Source organism: Panthera onca, chromosome C1 (genome assembly GCF_046562875.1).
Source record: "Panthera onca isolate mPanOnc1 chromosome C1, mPanOnc1 haplotype 2, whole genome shotgun sequence".
NCBI classification, from domain to species: domain Eukaryota; kingdom Metazoa; phylum Chordata; class Mammalia; order Carnivora; family Felidae; genus Panthera; species Panthera onca.
The window spans coordinates 47,579,785-47,601,598 of record NC_138346.1 but is presented as its reverse complement, the minus strand read 5'-3'; the positions used below and the strand labels follow the sequence as shown (position 1 = coordinate 47,601,598).

Below are 21,814 nucleotides of genomic sequence, written 5' to 3'. Positions count from 1 at the left end.
TTTTTTCAGCTCTGAAATAAAAAAAAATAATGTTTATTTATTTTGAAAGAGAGAGAGACAGACAGAGCATGTTGAGCAAGGGAGGGGCAGAGAGAGAGAGAGACATAGAATCTGAAGCAGGCTCCAGGTTCTGAGCTGTCCGCACAGAGCTCAACAAGGGGCTTGAACCCACCACCTATGAGGTCATGATCTGAGCCCAAGTGGGACACTGAATCAACTGAGCCACTCAGGTGTCCCATTGGTTCTGAAATTTTAAATGTTTGTGACATCTCATCTATCTTTGTTTACCTTTATGGTTTGTGCCTTGGTGTCATGCCTAGGAAAACCTCCCCTTGCCTGACTGAACTCTAAGTTTTCTATTTTCTTTGCATGAAGGAAAATATTTTACATGGCTTCTCTAACTTCTTAACAGTTTAGCAAATGTCCTAGAAACTTCTAGGCATAGATGGAAATTGTGCTTTCTTTTCTTGGGAGGCTAGCTGGGCAGATCTCCAGTTAGATTATTTGAGCTAAATCGATGTAATATTTATCTATATACTTATAATATATTAAGCTGATAAGAATACTTCAATGAATAAGATATTTAAGTGGGGGTACATTATCTTAAGTGCTCTTCCCCACCCTCATCTCTATCCTTAATAGCCATTTTGGCTTTTGTGAGGCTGGAGAACAGGGAAGTTAAAGGTAGTTAGGGACAGAGAGTAAGAGGGAAAGAAGAGTAGCACTTGGAGTAAAACAAATATAGGAGAAAGGAAATGTTCAAGAAAAAAATTGGTTTCATTAAAAAGATATCACATATTATAATATCATCTCAATTGCTGAATTTTACCAGTTTACTTTTTTATATGCTATGGTTGTTCAGATAACTCATAATCATTCAATACCTTGACTTGAATCCATATTGTCTCTCTCTCTGTCAACCCTCCACTCCTCTCCTTCTTCTCTAATGCTGAATATGAGGATTTCTAAAACTTGTGACTAGAATGCTTTTATTTCCTAGTGAACTGGAAAATTAATATGAGTTTAAGCTTCAAAGTTCTCTTTTGCAGAAAACAAATTAAAAAGTTTAGAAAAAATCAGTGTTTATATTTATTATCCTGACCAAGTAGAAAAGCCATAAAGCACATGACTTGTTCTAACAAGAAATAAAAATTACCCAAAATGTTTTACTTATAAAGACCTGAGTTGAAAGGTTAATATGTGTCATAATTAATGACACTTCTTCAGAAAATAATAATGTTAACAGCATGGCCCTTAAGCAAAATTTAGATCCTAGAAATTTTAAACAAAAAATTTAATGGCTACAAGACCTGGATCTAAAAGGTTTTTTTCTTTCTTTTCCTTCCCTTCCTTTGGCAATGGTGTTTAGAGATAGCAACAAACATTTTCTCAGAAGAGGGACCCAAGTTCAAACTACCCAAACAAAACAAAACTTTAATTAGTGGATGAATGACATATAAAGGTAGTATTTATGTAGTATATATTATGTAGTATACATATGTGAAGATTTATCATAAATTCTCTTTTTCTTATTATGTGCTCAGTATTACAATCTGCAGGATGAACTGAGAGGTTATCAGAAATAATATTTTAAAATACATTTTCTTTTAGGATTTCTACCTATCTTCAAAAATGTCTTAGCAGGTAGCTAAGGATGTAATTCTGTTTATTAGTATTTTGTGAAATCACAGATGACAAGACATGATAACATTTTCCTGCATCATACTTAGAGAGCTATGTCATTTATAGGTTGATAATTAAGATACAAGAGAGAAGGCAGCCAAGCAATATTTACATCCTTAGGCACAAGATGGATTCTAAAATATCATAAATAAGAAAGGATATGCTTACAATGAAATCTAATATTTAATGTTAAATGGATAGAGAGAAATGGCTCCAAAAATAAATAACAAGGTCAGAATCCATACTTAAATGGTTGGTTAGGAAACAAAAGCAAGAAATTAAGTAGCAAACAGGGCTGAGTAGTCATTATCAATTAGGTGAACGGCAGGATTAAAAGACAGGACAAAGATAGCCTAAAATTTCTGAGGTCAGAAGAAATATGATGGCTTATGGGGTTTGTTAATGTATCAGACCATTAAGCCCTCTTAATCTTTATCTTATCAGAGCCTAAATTTCAATGTACAACACCTTTGAGTGAAAGAACCAAGTCTATTCATCCTTATGATAAATAAGGCTGCCTGAAAGCAATGATGTGCCTTCCAGTTGGGTGAATGACTCAGCACTGGATCAGTATTCTCAAGAGAGATGAGTTACATAAGATTGGAAAATTTCTCCTGTGTTTAGTGGTTTAACTTTATCACTCTCTCCATTTACCAACCTTTCCCCATCTGATGTGAAGTCATAGGTACTATCAGTGGAAGCTCTGATGTAAGACAAAGTGCATGCTTTTACAATCAAAAGAAGTATTTAGATGTGCATCGCATACACATATGCTTTATTATGTCTTTGATATCATTTTAAATGTGCATGACCTCAGATTTCATTATGTCTACTAAGGGTTCATATCCTCTCCACACATAGATCAAACTTTCAAGTGAGTGTTTTGGAAGAGAAAGAGTTGAAGACATGAAATGGAGGAGAATTTTCTGTAGAGGAACTTTCTTCTTTATCACTATTAAGATAGAACGTTAACATAAAATTCAGGGAAAATACAGTCTTTGGAAAATAAGAAAAAGTGTATAGACTTTTAATCTTAAAGCCATTTTTGGCACAAAGTGTAAAAATTTTTAAATTTAAAAAAAATTTTTAAATGCTTACTTATTTATTTTAAGAGAGAGAGAAAGAGAGAGAGCAAGCAGGGGAGGGGCAAAGAGAGAGGGAGAGAGAGAATCCCAAGCAGGCTCCACTCTTTTAGCACAGAGCCCTACGCAGGGTTTGATCTCACAAACTGTGGGATCATGACCTGAGCCCATAACAAGAGTCGAGATGCTTAACCAACTGAGTCACCTAGGCACCCCAAAATATTTAAAATTCTTATATATCAATTAATTATATTTGAAAATCATAAATCAAATAGAAATAACTGATAGAAAATTTCATAGCCATTGCAAGATCACAGAGGAAATAAAAACTTGCTTAAAAGCACTGCGCTCTTTTGTTTCATTATTTTTTTTTAATGTTTATTTATTTTTGACAGAGACACAGAGCATGAGTTAGGGAGGGGCAGAGAAAGAGGGAGACACAGAATCTGAAGCAGGCTCCAGGCTCTGGCTGTTCGACGCAGGGCTTGAACTCAGGAGCCGTGGGATCATGACCTGAGCTGAAGTCGGACCCTTAACTGACTAAGCCACCTAGGCACCCAAAAAAAGCACTGTGCTCTTAAAGATACAGGATTTCCAAGAAATTTAAAAAATTGTGTTAATAATCTCAAAAAAAATTAAGGACAAACTGAAAATAAATGTTTATTTTAATGTTGTCAAGTCTATACTATGGGTCCATGTTTTCTTTTCTTTTTGCCTTACTAGATTAAAATTTTTTGAGGGAAGGGCTCTGTCTTCTTCTTTAGCATGTATCCTCTGAATCAGCCCAATGCCTGGTTTGTAGTAGGTATGCAATAAATACTTTTTAAATTAAAGTGTAAAGGAACAAATGCAAGTTTTAGAAAAACATTAGAATTGGTAATAGCTTTCCATTCTAAATTGCAAAATCTGGATGAAAATACCCTTCATGATGAAGCCATTTTCTCACTGAATGGTATGCTAAATCTTTGATTTTGTTAAAGTTATTGTTAATTGATGAAAATTAATTATTTGAAAAAAGAAATCTATATTTATCAGATTTTCTCTTTGTTTGAGGGTATGGATTTCTCTGAACTTGTTTTCCATGTATTTCCTGAGTTTATTACAATTAAATATTAATAAAAAAGTCACCATTACTGAAAACGCAGTAAAAAGTTATATCTTAATAGGATGGTTGTGTAATTGTATTTCAGTGAGATAAAGTCTCAAAAGTGGTTTTTTTTTTAGATTAATGCCTTGGAAATACTTCACAATTCCCTAGACTCCATGCATTGTGTTTAAGCAGTTCTTAAATGTTTGAGATGACATAAAATAACTGGTCAATTTTTACATTAAAATATGTAAACATATATATAAACATAAATATTTACATATTTATGTATAATATAAATGCATAATCTTCAGTTTGGTTGTTAATTCATTATAGCAACCAACACTGCAAATATTTTTTAATTTATCTAGAATCTAGATGATACATATAGAAAAGGAAAATCTCAGAAATCCTTTCTGTAAGTAATTATTAAGTAATAAAACATATTGCAATTTAAACATTTGATCAAATCTGTAAAAATACATTTCTTAAAATAATCCTTTAACTTTTTTCTAGTGCTTGTAAGAGGCAGTTAGTATTTTATTACCAACATGTGCCTTCGTAAAATCAGTTTAGATATTTATAGCAAGAGCCAAACATAGATTGCCTCAATCTTCTTATGACACATCTACAGAAAGAAACACAAGGGAAACTATCAAGTGTATTAAGCATGACATGCAAGGCCATCAAAGACCCACCTGTTCTCTTATGCTGAGTGAAGCAGACACTGATCTTAGGTCATAAGTAGCTGGCACAGTGTGCTTTCCACAAAAGCCTGACGCGCAGACCTCTTTCTGGAGGTATAAGCATGTGTGAAGATGTCGTCATCTAATTGCTTTCCTTTGCATAATATAGATGATAGCCTTAAATAATGTGACCAATTTTCTACTATTAAGTTCAGCTCATTTGCTTTAATTTCTTTATTCATGGAATGGAAACTTCACATTCAAAATCTTTAGTTATTTGCTCAGACTTATCCAATCAGGGGAGAAAAGAAATTATGTCAAATCCAGAAGAACTTGATTTAGGAGACATGAAAACTTATAGTAAGAAAACAAGCAGTCGAGGCATTCTGTCATTGCCCATCATCTAGCTACAGGAGCTTCCTGCCCCGCACTGCGTTAGCAAAAGCATCTTCATAGGTGGCATAAAACTGCATAGAACTATACACACATGCACATATACATGGAGATGAGTGCATGTAAAAAATGGTGAAACTGAATAACATCTCTAGTCTAGTTAACAGCATCATACCAGTGTCGATTTCCTGGTCTTGATATTGTTCTACAGTTCTATAAAGGCACCATTGGGGGGAAGCTGGGTGGAGGTTACACGAGACTGTTTTTTTCAAGTTACTCTGAATGTGTAATTACTTCAAAATAAAAAAAAATTTTTTTAAGCCATCTAAAGAGGGAGAGACCCTGGGGTGCCTGGCTGGCACAGTCAGAAGAGCTTGGGACTTTCAATCTCAGGGTTGTGAGTTTGAATCCCACACTAGGTGTAGAGATTACTTAAAAAAATAATAAAAAAAGAAAAAATAAACAGGAGGGAGCCTATTTGATGACAGTGGCCCTAAATCAAAAATCAGAAACACAGTAAGACCTTGAACAAGTCATTTTGCCTCAGATTGATGTTTCATTCTTTGTAAAAATGTGGTGAATGGAGTAAAGGATTGGGGGGTACTTTTAGCTTATATTTGAGATTCTAATTTGAAAGGCAGAATTGGTGAAAATTTTGTGGTTCAGAAAACAATTTTTGAGCAAATCAAAAGTTTTCATAAAATAATTTTCTAAAGGTAAGACATATTTGAAACAAAATTACTATAAATATATAGTCATTCAGTGAATAATATTTTAGGAGCTTTTACCATAGTGGCTCTCTGTATAGATGAAAACATGTTCAAATATCCTCATCAAGCTATGCTCCCCTTTGTAGTTTGCTAACATAGGTAGCCTGTTAAGGTTGTTGCCATATATTATTAAAATTACATGTGATAGGGGCGCCGGAGAGGCTCAGTCGGTTAAGCGGCCGACTTCGGCTCAGGTCACGATCTTGCGGTCGGTGGGTTCGAGCCCCGCGTCGGGCTCTGTGCTGACTGCTCAGAGCCTGGAGCTTGTTTCAGATTCTGTGTCTCCCTCTCTCTCTGCCCCTCCCCCATTCATGCTCTGTCTCTCTCTGTCTCAAAAATAAATCAACGTTAAAAAAATTTTTTTTTAATTACATGTGATGGAAAAATTGATTAACCCAATTTTAGTCCATATATACATACAAGAGTTAAAAAATATGTATGGCTTCAAAAAACACTTTGCATGTTTTCAAAATTCAATGCTTTAAATGTTTAATTTTTAGGATAAAATTTTCCCATCATTTACTTTGAAAGTCAGTTTTAGAAAACACTCATAGCACTTTGTGAGTGTCAGCAACTTTATGTACATTGTGTCACTGAATGCTCACTACAAAATAGGAAATAGGTTTTATTATTCCCTGAGGAAATGGAGGCAAATAGTTTAAGTTTCATGACTAAGATCTCACAGCTGCTAAGTTTGGAGCTGAGAGACGACTTGTCTGACTTTAAATGTGGTGCTCTTTCCACTGTGCACTGTATCCCAGAGAACAAGGATAAGATCTGCTGTTTGATGCATAACTTTATTGAATATTTCAGGTAGTTATCGTTTACTGTAAATATGTGTCTGTGGATACCATCTTAACCTAGGGGCAAACCATTGTAGCTTCTTTAAAAATGATTATTTCCAGTTTTTATTTAAATTCTAGTTAGTAACTTATATGGTAAAAATGATTTCAGGTGTAGAATTTAGTGATTCATCACTTACATATAACACCCAGTTGTAGCTTCTTTTCTTTTTAATGTTTATTTATTTATTTTGAAAGAAAGAGCATGAGCAAGCTGAGGGCCAGAGAGAGAGGGAGACACAATCTGAAGCAGGCTCCGTACTGTCAGCACAGAGCCTGATGTGAGGCTTGATCTCACAAGCTGTGAGGTCATGACCCGAATTGAAATGAAGAGTCAGTTGCTGAACCCACTGAACCACCCAGGCACCTCTGTTTTCTAACTTTTCGTACCTCTTATAGACATAAGATCAAAGTCAAACTTCATGTGCCAGTTTTTAGATATTGAGTTTTAAATACTTAGGTTGATTTCATTTCCAGACACCAGTAAAGCATAGTGTTTAAGGGCATAGGCTTTGAAGACAATAGGCTTAGAATGAATTCCAGCCAACATTATCTAGTTGGGAAACTTGTTTCCTCATCTGTTATAAAAGGAATCATATCTACCTCAAGGAATCATACCTTACCTTGTAAGGACTGAAGTTAGATTATTTCACTTAAAGGGCTTTACATCCTGACTGGTTCATGCTACTTGCTAATAGCTATGTCTGTTGTTTTTATAATTATACATGATAGTTAGATGAAAATGTGCTCCAGTGTATCTATGATGCAGTTTTATCACAGACTTGAAACCAGAAAATCATATCAATACAATTTTTTTTCCATTTTTTTTTAATCTTCTAATGGGCCAAATCTGTAAGTATCCAACTATGAAGCAAATAGTGGCTATACAACTATTATTAATATGGGCTTCTATGTGAAAAATACCTGGTCTAGCGAAATTCCAACTTTAGGTGATCCAACAGCTCTCTGATTATTTAAGGGATCCTTTCATTGGCATAAGGCTGAATAACACTGCAAAAGGAGGGCTACGTTTTTGCCTTACTGGCTTCCATGATAGCAGGCAGATGTCTCCTGTCCTTTAGTCTGCTTTAAGAGAGTCTCTATACCAGTCGGTGGGATTCTAGTACCATCAAACTAGCCAGAGAAAATTCATATAAGGATTTGGATAGACTCTGTTATGAAGACAGGGATGGCTCCCAAACCACACTGTGCTGGATTGAGTTTTTCAATGTTACATCTCAGGATTGTTACCTTTTTAAAATCCCACATTGCCATATAATTGGATGGATTCTATGTGGATAACACCTAGGAAATAAGTCATTTTCTACAACATCTCAAAGTCTTACATGGCAAAATGAGTGTAATCATAACAAAGTGTCTCATAGTAGCAAGATGCATGGAAAGGTCAATATTTTTGTGGTACCTTTTAAACAAGATACAAATTTCTATAAGTGACATCACCACTCAATGGAACTAAAGATAAAGTAACATTCAAAATCAACCTCCTCCTTCAGATTAAGTAATGAAGATAATATGAATTAATAAAAGACTTTCATATAATCTTTCTATTCCAACAATTTCCTTCTTTCTGCCTTTCTGTCTCTGTCTCTATGTGTGTATGTGTTTCAGCTAAAGGGTTTGAAATTATAAGTAGGACTCTCTATTGAGTGAAAAATTTAGAATGTTTGATGATAATTGTCACTAATGACAGAATGGAAAGTGAGCAAGGAGTTAAATTCTTCTCTCATCACATAAATAAGCACTTCTCACTATGGTTTTGAAGCTTAAATATGGCCATTACATAAGCAGACCAGAAGGAAATAATCAATATAAGACCATAAGCAATGTATATAGTGAAGGATATACTTGATATTTCTTGAATCAAGAAATCTGGTTTCTTGGATAAGGAAAATAAGAATATGATGCTGTATGAACTTCTATGCATACCATAGGTTGTTTTTTTTTGGTTCCATAGAGAATATGTATATAGATATGTTGGGGAGAAATCTCTAAAGTTTACTAAAGTTATATTAGTAAATGTTATCATAATAAAAGGAAAAATAACACTTTTGGCAAATTTTAGTTACAAAAGATTCTGAACACAGAAATTTACATATTGGATTTTAAATCTCCTGAGAATTATTAAAGAATTGTGATAGCACAATGTTACTAAAAAGTAAACAAGTCATGTCATTTCACACCAAATTATGTATCAAAACATAGTAATATGTATTGTTAGGTTCTGAGAGTTAAGAGAGCTGTTAAATTGTAGCACATGGGGCTTCTGGGTGGTTCAGTTGGTTACGCACCTGATTCTTGATTTCAGCTCAGATCATGATCTCATGGTGGTGAGATTGAGCCTCAAGTCGGGCTTGTGCTGACAGTGCAGAAGAACCTGCTCGGGATTCTCTCTCTCCTTCTCTCTCTGCCCCCTACCCCCCACCCCAAAATAAATAAACATTTTTTAAAAGTTTCAGAAAAAAGGTTACCAACATGAAAATTCCTGGAGAATATTTGCCTATTTTGGTATGTATAACAATGATGTACTTACGTCCGTCCTTTAAATATATTATGTCTAACCCATTTGGTAGTTAGATCTAAAAGAAAATAACATGCTTTCATCAAAGGTTTCTAAGAGTTTTTTAAACACCTGAATTGCTTGGCATTGCATTTTACCATTTATGTACTTTATCCCAAGAAGAAGCTTGACATTACTAGAGTTTAGTGATTCTTAGAACTTAGGGACAAAAAACTAATATTATAGTTTCTTCATATATTTAGAAAAATATTTCTATAGACATTATCCAGGCATGTAAATAAAAAGAAGAGGCTCTGTATTTCTTGTTACCATTATCATTTAAAGCCATTTATGAAATCTTAGTGGTGGCAGGGAACTTTAGCAGGTTTCCAAATTGAAACAAAAATGATTAGAAAAATGTTAGACGAGAGGTATCTGGCTGGCTCAGTCAGTGGAGCATGTGACTCTTGGCCTCAGGGTTGTGCGTTCAGGCCCCATATTGGGTGTAGAGATTACTTAAACATTAAATCTTAAAAAAAAAAGTAAAATGTTAGATGAGAACTTTGAGATATGGAAAACTAATTTCACATAAATATGGCTGCTTCAACTACTTACTTTATTCCAACCAAGAGATGGAATAGCTAACATAGAACTGTGGCTATCAAATTTTATTGACATTGGAAGGGGAAAAAACTAATATATGCCTTAAAAATGGCTCCAAAATCATTTTTGATTTTCTGGTGAGGAAGATTAGGTATAGTGTTACTTTAGCAAAAATTTCATTCCCTCTTCCCTCCTTTCAGACACTCTCTATTTTACTTATTTTTCCATGTTAATTATTGTCTTTCTTCTTATCTAGAATGTAAGCTCCAAGGCTAGGAATTTTTATGTTTGGTTAGTTGGTACATTCCCAATATCTTGAAGATTTCTGACACACTGTAATCATTTAATAAATATCTATTAACTATTTGAACTGCAGTAATTCTTTTGTTGATGTTTAGTTATTAAAACCTGTAAACTGAATTGCTTTCAGTGCATCACCACATATGTGGGGCTAATGAAATAATACTCAACAATATATTTAGAAGGGTGCATTATTACTAAAAATGTAGAATCTTCTTGTCTGGTCTTTTCCCATAGCCCGTGCTCACCTTTTCCACAGAGGAGCCCCTAATTATTTTTCCTTTACTGATTTCTTTCTTTTTTTTTTTTTAATTAATGTTTATTTTTGAGAGAAGAGACAGACAGAACAGGAGTAGGAGAGGGGCAGAGACAGAGGGAGAGATAGGATTTGGCCAGGCTCTGAGCTGTCAGCACAGAGCCAGACATGGGGCTCAAACCCACCCACTGTGAGATCGTGACCTGAGCTGAATTCAGACACTTAATGTACTGAGCCACCCAGGTGCCCCCATTGATTTCTTTCCAAACATAATCTCCCTCTGCTATTCATCTATCTTCTCCCCAGACCTATCTTCTCTCCCATTTGAACCAAACTTTACCCAGGGAGGTGGTAAATGTCCTAAGAGGGAAGTTCCAGGAGTTACCTTCCTTGACTCCTGGTTTTCCTTAAAAATGCCAGTGTAGGGGCGCCTGGGTGGCTCAGTCGGTTAAGCGTCCGACTTCAGCCAGGTCACGATCTCGCGGTCCGTGAGTTCGAGCCCCGCGTCAGGCTCTGGGCTGACAGCTCGGAGCCTGGAGCCTGTTTCCGATTCTGTGTCTCCCTCTCTCTCTGCCCCTCCCCCGTTCATGCTCTGTCTCTCCCTGTCTCACAAATAAATAAACGTTAAAAAAAATTAAAAAAAAAAATGCCAGTGTATAAGTTGAAAATTCAATAAAAAAGTTTCACATTTCTGGAGGATTCAAAATGGTGTAGGAATATTATTATGTTGATTTAATTTTTGTATACCTTTATGTGGACACAGACCATTTCATTCTTTTTTTTAAACAAAATTGCTTCAATCTCAAATCTACTCTCCTGTTCTTTCAAACACTAGATGTCTCTCTAGTGCCAGTCTCACTTTGCTACGTGTTAGTTCAGCCTAGAGTACACTGGATTCCACAGCAAGGAGACATTTATTTACCCAGTATTGGCCCTGAAGAGACAGGGGCATTTTCTATAATGTGTATCCTTTCAGATTCCATATGTTCATGTGGCAAAATTTTAGTCATGGCCCTCTCTGATTTACAGATCTGACTGATAATATTATTTTATACTTGTATAGCAGTAGAAATTTTAAAAATCCTCTCACATGTACTATTTTATTCTTCATAGCAGTTTTGTAAGCCAGGTATTATTATTATCTCTATTTTTACAGTTGTAGACACAGGCTCCAAATGTTACAGAACATTGATAAGTTGACATAGCAACTAGTCACTGACCCCATGTTCACTCACTGATTCTCTGATTCCAAATCCACTTGCTTTTTCCTCTCCATAAAACTGCCTTTGCCTGGATGAGCACTTTTAGAGGATTCTTTGTTATATATATGGGTCAAGTACATTACAGCTTTGAACACACACAGCATAACATAGGGCATTTTTAAGGCAGATGCTAGTTGTTTCCCTTCTGGTAATATAAAGCTAGTTATAGTTTCCCTTCTGGTAATAAAAAGGTGTTACCGCATTTAATTCTTTCATAAAAGTCTACTAGAAAAGCAAATGTGTTTTAATTAACACTTCTAAACTGGCTTATATGTTCAAATAATATCTAGGGGTGAGACTGCCCCCACCCCCTCCCCTTTAGTCTGAACCTTGGGTAACCCGGTCTGTGATAAGCTTTAAAGAGGTATACGTGTGAGACTGCATTCCTCTGTGTACTTCACTTGCTGCCAGGAGAAACATTTAATTTCCTGATGGGAGAACATTATCTTTAAAGGAAGAGTCCCATTCTTTCTATTGTTACTCTGAGGTTCTCTGGATGATTTCAATCTCAAGAAAGTACAAATAAAGACTCCCTTAGATTCTGCTTAAATAAATATATATAGGAAATGTTCCTTTTCATTAGTTTGTGTATTTTACATGATAATAAATCAGTACTTTTTTGATATGTTAGTAACACCCATGGGCATTTTTGCAACTGTGTCTTAGTGAAGTTATTGCTACATTACTTTTCCCAAAAAGCACATTAAAATATAGGAAAATGTGAAATTTACTGTAACATCTGACTAGCAGTTATATATTCTTTACAATTAGAGCTTCAAAACTTACATATAAAACCCCTAATTTTGAAATCTTGTGTAAGGAATGCGCAGAAATCTATTACTTACTGAAATTTAAAGTCCTGAGCACTTAGTGAAACTTCCAATTTTTCTTCTTTAATATAAGAGTAAATAATTGCTCTTGAATTAGAAAAGGGAAGATGTGATCATTTTATTATATAGGATAGGTATTTTAAATAAAAGCTATACATCTTCATGAAGAATTCTGATTTTTATGTTTTAGTTTTATGTACAAATTATTTTTGCTACCAGTCAAGAATTTAATGATACCTATTTCTACAGCATTCTTGGGGGGTTTGTTTATTTTTCAGGTTTTCCAATTTTCAGGATGATCTATATTCACATAGCTCTTTTTATATTATATAATGGATTTAGTTCTCCATTTCCCTGATAGGGGGTTTGCTTGACAGTCAAGAGTATCATCTTTGAAGACAGATCTGTGTTTGAATCTCCATTTATTGCTCATGTGATCATGGAGAATTTACATAACCTATCTATGGCTCTATCTCATCATCTATTAAGTCTTGATAGAAATACCCAGAGTATTTTGGGTTGGAGATTGACTAGAAGCAAGATTGGTTGGAAGGATGAGGTGCAGTAATGTTAAGCTAAGAGACTAGAATATGGTGAGTATTATTGGGCCAATGAATGGCCCAACGATTGTCATTTATGGCACTTCTCTTGAAAAAAAAACATGTCTATTCTCACAACTGGTTGATATCTTCTCCCAGCATTACATGTTGTTGCTTATTAGTCCACTAATAAAGATTATTTAAAATGCCTCTTCAGAAGTGCCTGGGTGGCTCAGCTGGTTAACCATCTGACTCTTGATCTGTGCTCAGGTCATGATGTCACGGTTCATGAGATAGAGCCCTGCATCAGGCTCTGCACTGACAGCACAGAGCCTGTTGGGCATTCCCTCTTTCCCTCTCTTTCTGCCTCTCTCTCTCTCTCTCTCAAAAATAAAAAATAAATATAAAATAAAATAATAAAATAAAATGCCTCTTCAGAGAACATCATAATGAAGCAATGATAAGTGCATTATTAATATGCACCTATAATCTCCTTAGGAGAATATATAACAAGATTTTTATAAAAAATCCTTGATCATCCTTGGAACACTTTACTTTTAGGAACCTATAAAACATAGCTTCATTTTTTTAAAAAAGATATACATACGTCGTAAGTGAAGAATTTAATCAGCTTTACTCCAAGAATAGCTGAATTGGCATTTTCACACCCATTAGTCATTCAGAGGCAGTGCTTTTCTTTAAAAGAAGAATCTGTTAGAAAAGAGATGGTTAGTACAACACCATGATGTGTTGGTCTTTAAGCTAGCATTCAAAATAATTGATTGGATAGGAAAAGATACAGAGAACAAAAGGAAGGAAAATAAATACTCATTAACTCAGCAGGGTTAAAGATGAAAAAAGGAAACAAGAGGAAAGAGTTTAAGACTAGGATGGACAAACAGAATCGATTGTTCTACTAATGTTTACAGTGGCAGCCAATTCAGTAACAAAAGCTTATCCCTCCTTATACGCAGTGGTTTAGCAGTGAGGCCAACATAGAGAAGGACATTCTCTCTTTCTAAGTCCCCAAGTAACTCCTATGAAACAAAAAGCTGGTATCAACAATCATTTTACTTTTCACTACAATATTTTTGTGTATTATAATTAAAACCATAGTTTACTAAGAATATAATTATCTAAAACTTAAAAACATGAGGTTTTATCTAAAAAAAGGAAGGATAAGTAAGTTTGACTGCATAATACTTTAGTTTTAGAGCTTCTGGGTTGTGAAATATTTTGAACTCAGAAGTGGAATGTCAGAAATGGGCTTTAATAAAAATAATTACTTTTTATTTTAGAAGTATGATTTAAATATTTTATTAAAAATGACAGTAAATTTTATGGATCATATAATCCTTTTCTTTGAATTATTTATAAATTTGTGATATAAAAACAATCATTTTCAGCAATTTGGAAATGTTCTACTTAAAAAAATCCTCATTCTCCTTTTACTTCTTTTTCCACCTTGTCTTCCTCCTGACTCAAAGTTTAAATGGAACTGAAACACGTGACATTAGTTGATTTGGGATACTTTATAACTAACTTTCCCCTCTGGAAATGTGGGTTCAAGTGCATTTTAAGTCACAAGTGGAATGAGTCATATGACCCCAATTTGTTCTTCTGTGACTTTTCGTGTTGATTTCAGAATGCCTCTTGCCAAACTCTATTTGGGAGGAGTCCAGTGATGAAATAACAGGAGTTGAAACCTGCTTGTTTAGAACATAGCTTTAGCTACTATTGATATATTCTCATTTTCTTTAGTTAAGAAATTCAGTGAAAGTTAGCAAGAGAGCAGGGACCCAATCTTGGAGACAACCCTACTAGAAACTAGTTATAAGTTTGCGTGTGTGTGTGTGTGTGTGTGTGTACATGCAAATGTGTATTTATAAGATTACAAATAATATTTTAATTTTTCTTACTAACAAAGCTCATTTCACCCCAAAATGTGATTTTACATCCTAGATATGTGATTTAAGAAGATGGTTACAGAACTTGGGGTACCTGGGTGACTCAGTTAGTTAAGTGTCTAACTCTTGATTTTGGCTCAGGTCATGATCTTTCAGTTTGTGGGACTGAGCCTCATGTCAGTGCAGAGCCTGCTTGGGATTCTCTATCTCTCTCAAAATAAATAAATAAACTTTAAAAAAAGAAAGAAGATTGGTTATGGAACCTGAGTTAGTCAGTCTGGGTTGCTATAGCAAAGTACCATAGACTGGGGGTGGCTTATACATAATAGAAAATTATTTCTCACAGTTTTGGAGGCTGGAAGTCCAAGATCAGGATGCCAAGGTAGTTTGGTGAGAACCTTCTTCCAAGTCACAACTTCTCATTGTATCCTCACATGATGGAAGGGATGAGGGATCTCTGTTGCATTTCTTTTATAAGAGCACTAATTTGATTCATGAGGGCTCCACCCTCATAACCTAAGTACCTCCCAAAGGCACCATCTCACTCTTTTTTTTTAAATTTTTTAATCTTTATTTATTTTTTTTTTTTTAAATTTTTTTTTTTCAACGTTTTTAATTTATTTTTGGGACAGAGAGAGACAGAGCATGAACGGGGGAGGGGCAGAGAGAGAGGGAGACACAGAATCGGAAACAGGCTCCAGGCTCCGAGCTGTCAGCCCAGAGCCTGACGCGGGGCTCGAACTCACGGACCGCGAGATCGTGACCTGGCTGAAGTCGGACGCTTAACCGACTGCGCCACCCAGGCGCCCCAATCTTTATTTATTTTTGAGAGAGAGACAGAATGCGAGCAGGGAGGAACAGAGAGAGAGGGAGACACAGAATCTGAAGCAGGCTATAGCCTCTGAGCCGTCAGCACAGAGCCCGACGTGGGGCTCGAACTCAGAACTGCAAGGTCATGACCTGAGCCAAAGTCAGACGCTTAACCAACTGAGCCACCAGGTGCCCCCAAAGGGCCCAGCTCTTAATACCATCACGTTGGCATTAGGATTTGCCACATATGAACTTTGGAGGGACATAAACATTCAGACCATAGCAGAGACTAAAATTTGGAAGTGTCTCAACAGTGTCATTGCTTTCAGATCACTAATAAAAAGTTAAATACAGGTATATGAATTTATTTAAATACATTGATTTTACCCTATATAAAGAGGATATAGGGCTTTAACAGATAAAAGCTATACTTTAATGTTGGACATTTTGATTTGAACTACATAGAAATGATGGACAAATATAAACTGTTTTTTTCAATATGTGATTAACTCAAAGAAATTAATTATTCAAATGGCAGAAATGAGAGGAACATTTTAAGCCAGTGCAATAAGGAACAGCTGAAGTCATAGTCGTCTATGTGGCAATGGGGCTGAAATAGTATATATGGACCTTAAAGACTGAAGGTTTGGAATTTTAGCATCTAAATGGAGATTTAGAGGTAGGGCTTCAACGAAGACAGAACCTGTTAAGGTCTACTCTATCTATGACACAGGGATTACCTAAACTTTGCCACTAGTCTAAGGAAGTAGTAAGGAGTAGTGTTATTAAAAATTAGGGTTAAGAAGAAAAACAAAGTTATGGTAGAGAAACTGAGAACCCAATCCAAACCAGACTTGGACACTAACATCCTATATGGGACACAACCCTAAATTAAGAAATTACCTGGGACCTCAGCAGAAACAAAAATAAAAACTTGTAATTCTATCCCTTTCTAAAATGTTATTTAGGTTTTATTGGTTTTGTAGAGAAGCAACAACTCATTGGGATATTAACATTTTATTTTTTAATAATTTCTTGTCATTGGCTTCTGAAGATCCAGAGACTGACAGCCTTCCAGTTTCTACAGTTGCAACCATACAAATGGGTGCTATTTTTATGGAACACATTAATTGGTTCTTCAGAGAGTCCTGTGAGTGTCTTTCCTTTGTGTTGTCTCTGATGTAGAAATCTGGCTTCGGTTCTTAGTCCTTGCTTTCCTTTTTAGCTCTAGTTATAATCCGTGTACTGATAAGACAGCTAAGGGCTTTAGAAAATTCTGAGAAACTAACTCACTCCCTGCGAAGCCAAATGGTGGAAGTGCTGGCTGCTTCGCTAACATTTTTTTCTTTTAGCATGATTTTTCCTGGTCCCTGTTTCCATATCACAAAAACATCAGGCTCTCTCCGGCCAAATGAATAGCTTGGATAAGTTTAGATGAGAGATACTCATGATTAACTGACTTACAGGAAAATAAGTAGTTTGGATAACCCCAATTTGTTTTAGTAATTCTGTTTCTCCCTTTCCTGGCTTCAGGGAGGAAAAACATCACATTTCTTCTACACAGAGGGGTATGTGAGGAGAAATAAAAACTTTCTTCATGAATTGTGTATCCCACAAAAATTCACGTTCCATTTTCCTAAACCTCCTCTTATATTGAATGAAAAGTGGGGGTTGGAGTATTCGTTTTGCAGAAAAATTGCCTTTGAACAATCCTTTCATGCGTGGGTGACATCAATAGCTGGAAAACCAGTGTTTTTAGACTCGCGGTGCTTTGTTAGGGCTTTTGCCTCAACTGTAAGGCTTAGAATCCGTATCTGGTATCCAGAATCAAATAATATCTTGTTATAGAAGAGTAGGGACAAAATAAAAACGTACTGAGAAAACTTAGGACTGAGGATCATTACTCAGACCCACTAAAGGGAACATCAAATGATGCACTTTAATTTTTTTAATGTTTTTATTTATTTTTGAGAGAGAGAGCATGAGTGGGGAAGGAGCACAGAGAGAGGGAGACACAGAATCTGAAGCAGGCTCCAGGCTCTGAGCTGTCAGCACAGACTCAGGGCTCGAACTTATTAGCTGTAAGATCATGACCTCAGTCGAAGTTGGATGCTTAACCGACTGAGCCACTCAGGCACCCCTCAAATGATGCACTTTATAAAGAACAGGGAACAAAGAAGAACAGGATGCAAGAATCAAAGAAAGTGATTAACATGTGGATGAGCATGTTTGTAAAAAACTGATTAATCTATAGATGAATCTAAGTAAGCAATGAATGCTAAAAACAATAATAAAAATAATGCCTTATTTTGAGTGCCTTAAAAACAGGGCTCAAAGTGCATGGAAAATCAAATAAATCATTGGAGCTCAAGCTTTTTCAGATCCTTTGATTTTCTGGAGGAGTTAGTAATACTGACTAAATTTTTATCTGCTGGGTCAAGATTGCATGTTGATTAAGGATAAACACTGTACGTAGAGCAATAGAGTGTAAAACAATAACAAATCAATAAATGTTTCTGCTGTTCAATAAAGGAAGGAGGAAGAATATAAGCAGATAAATATCACGAGAAATAAAATTAAAAAATAAACTACTAAAGTAAGTTAAAATGAAGCAGGAATAATAAATGCTAAACTACCAGTTAAACTTAAATAAATTTAGATTTAAGTCTAAATTTACTTCTTAAAAGATAGGTAGTTTCAAATTAGATTTTTAAAATTCTGGGTTGATGGAAATACACTTACATATGATGATACAGAAAATACTGAAATGGAAAAACAGATACAAGCAAAGCAAAGATGAACCCAACTAAATTTGTTTTTGCAATATTAATAAAAGGCAAAATAAACTTTGAACCAAAAAAGGACTTAGGTGAAAGAACACCATAATTCACTAGAGAGATACATCACTGAATGTATATATACTGGAAAACCTGCAATGCCTTGAAAAGTGCATAGAGCAAATGTTAATAGTATTAAAGTTGAAATTGATAATTATCCATTGTATTGGGAGATTTTGATACAACTTTTCTGGAAAATGACAGATTTTGCATATATCAAAAATTAGGATGCATCTAAAGCACTACCTTCAACAAATAGGGAGACAAATTATTTCCAAACACCTATCGAATATTTTAAAAATATGTTAAAAATTTACATACAGGACAATTTGCTCTTTTTGGTATAGAGTTCTATGCATTTGACACATGCATACTGTAGTATAAACACCACCATAATAAAGATACAGAACAGTTCTATCACTCCAGAAGAAATAACGTCATACAACACTTTGTAGTCAAACACTTCCCCTGGTATTAATGTCTGACAACCACTGACTGGTCTTGTAACTCTATAATTTTGCCTTTTCTGGACAGTAACATATATGGAATTATACAGAATATAGCCTTTGGAGAAAAATTTCTTTCTTTTAGTATAACGCATTTGAGATTCATCAATTTCTCCCATGTATCAGTAGTTCAATCCTTTTTATTGCAGAGTACTGTTTCATTATATGGAGGTAGCACAATTTATTTATCTATTCTCCTGTTCAATGACATTTATGTGTTTTCGGTTTCTGGTGATACTAACAAAATTGTTTTAAAATTACTGTAGTATTTGTATGAATGTAGTTTTCATTTTACTTGGGCAAATGCCAGTGTGTGATATTGCTAGGTAATTGTTGTGGTAAGTGTATGTTCAACTTTTAGGAGTTATTTTCTAGAGTGGCTGTGCCTTTTGCATTCCTACCAGCTATGTGTGAGAGTTCCTGTTGCTTTGTGTTCTTGTTAGTACTTGGTATTGTCAAGTTTTGTAGAAAAAGGCATTCTAGTACATGTGTATGGGTATCTCATTGTGATTTTTATTTTTTTTCTTTTTTTAAAATTTTTTAAATCTTTTTTTTTATTTTTGAGAGAGAGAGAAGAGAGAGGAAGAAAGAGAGAGAGAGAGATGAGAGAGAGAGAAACAGAGAGAAAGGGAGACACAGAATTCAAAGGAGGCTCCAGGCTCTGACCCGTCAGCACAGAGCCCGACGTGGGGCTTGAAGTCACGAACCGCGAGTTCATGACCTTAGCTGAAGTTGGACACTTAACCACCTGAGCCACCCAGGCACCCCATGATTTTTATTTTCATGTTATCTTTTGTACATACTTCAAGATTCAAGTTGTGTCATAATCCATTCAGGTTGCTATAACAAAATGCTAGCTATATTTTATAAACAAGATAAATTTATTTCTCACAATTCTGGAGACTGGAAGTCCAAGATCATGGTGTTTGTAGGTTTTATATGGTGGCTGGTGAGGGCTCAATTCCTGGTTATAAGAGGTACCTTCCTGCTGTGCTCTCATGTGGTGGAACGGGCTAGGGATTCTGTGAAATGCTTTTACAGTGCGCTAATCACATTCATGAGGGTCCCATCATTATGACCTAATCACTTCCCCGAGACTTCCATTTACTAACATGTAATCACCTTTGGGAGTTAAGATTCAACATAAGCATTCTGGAGGCACACAAATATTCAGACCATATCACTGAGGATTTTTTTACATTTATGTTCATTGAGACAGTGTTTTTTTTAATTTTCTTTTTCTTTTAATATCTCTGGCTGTTTTTGAAATCAAGGGAATGCTGACTTCATAAATAGAGTTGGGAAGTGCTCCTGCCCTCTCTCCAGCCGTTCCATTTTTTGCAAGATTTTCTGTAGAATTGGTATTATTTCTTTGTTGAATACTTGGTAGAATTCACCAGTAAAACCATGTGGTGCTAGATTTTTCTTTTTTGGAAGATTTTAAACTACAAATCCAACTTCCTTATAGGGGCAGATATAGGCTATTTACTATGGAGCAGGTTTTGGTAATTTGTATTTTTGAAGGAAGTGATCCATTTCATTTAAGTTGTCAAAATCATGGGCATAGATTTTTGTAGTATACTTTCATTATCGTTTAATATCTATGGAGTCTGTAGGAGTATCATCTTTTACATTCTTTATATTGTTAATTTGTGTTTTCATTCAGTTCAAAATATTTTCCAAGTTTTCTTGAGATTTCTTCTTTAACTCATGGGTTATTCAATTTTCACACACTTTTTCTGTTACTGATGTTTAGAGAATATAATTTGTTTAATTTGAACTCTTCCAAGTTTGTTAATGTTTGTTTTATGATCTATCTTGGTGAATGTTTTATGTTGTACTTGAAAAGAATGTATATTCTGTTATTGGGTGGAATGTTCACATGTCAATTAGGTAAAGTTGGTTGATAGTGTTATTCAGGTTTTCTACGCCCTTGATGATTTTGTCTCCTTGCTCTGTCATATGTATTAACATGTATATACACTTAAACTTTCCCAGAAAATGTTAAAAATTTTACTTTCAAAAGTAGTATAATTTAATGAGCTGAGAAAAGAAAAATAGTAAATTGTATTTATTCAGATATGTTTCATTGCTCTTGCTTTCCTTTTCATTCCCAAAGTTACAAGTTTCCCCTCTGGTATAATTTCTCTTTTTTATTTGAACTTGGACTGTTTGAGATTTACTGAAATTCTTAAATTTTTTTTCTGTCAATTTTTTTTTCATCAAACATGCAGAATTTTTTTCAGTCACTATGTCTTCAAATATTTTTCTGCAGCAACCTCTACCTCCCTACTTCATATACTCCAAATAATAGATCTTTTGATATTACTATCATATTATCCTCAGGCACAACAGATTCTAGTCATTTTTGTTTTCAATCTTTTTCTCCCTAGTATTTAGAATGAATAACTTTTATTAACTTATCTTTAAGTAATCCTACTATTTGTATTGGGCTAAACAAACCAACCAATGGAAAGGAATAAAAATGCCAGAGAAAGATTTATGCATATTTAAGAACTCTAGTGGCGGCAACTAATTAGTTGTGAAAGAGCAAAGTTTTTAATACATGGTACTAAGTAAAATTAATTCTTTGTTAAAGGAATTCTCAATTTGTACCACATTAAAAATAAAGTCCAGGTGAACTGAAGACCCAAATGTGAGAAAAAATTCTTTAAAACTTTTGGAAGGAAATATATCTTACTTTTAAACAAAAACATAATAAGCACAAAATGAAAGGAAATCATCTATAATCTTGTTTAAAATGCAAGGTTCTGTACTGTAAGATACCCTGAAAAAATTTAATAGAAAGTAATAATCTTGAGAGAAATAGTTTATAACACATATAAACAGAAAAACTGGTATCTTAGTATAGTAAAAATGTCTCAAAATGAGTAAGACAAATT

General features: G+C 34.8%; 1 long non-coding RNA gene across 1 annotated transcript in view; it reads right to left on the bottom strand.

Moving 5' to 3' along the window:
* LOC132671478 (uncharacterized) overlaps positions 1-20,010 on the bottom strand; it is a 70,657-nt gene extending 50,647 nt beyond the window's left edge. The window contains exons 1-2 of the long non-coding RNA XR_009607117.2: positions 19,804-20,010; positions 13,459-13,562 (exon numbers count right to left, since the gene is read on the bottom strand). This is a non-coding gene — a long non-coding RNA (uncharacterized LOC132671478). The remainder of the gene's footprint in view (positions 1-13,458; positions 13,563-19,803) is intronic.
* Positions 20,011-21,814: the final 1,804 nt, after the last annotated feature.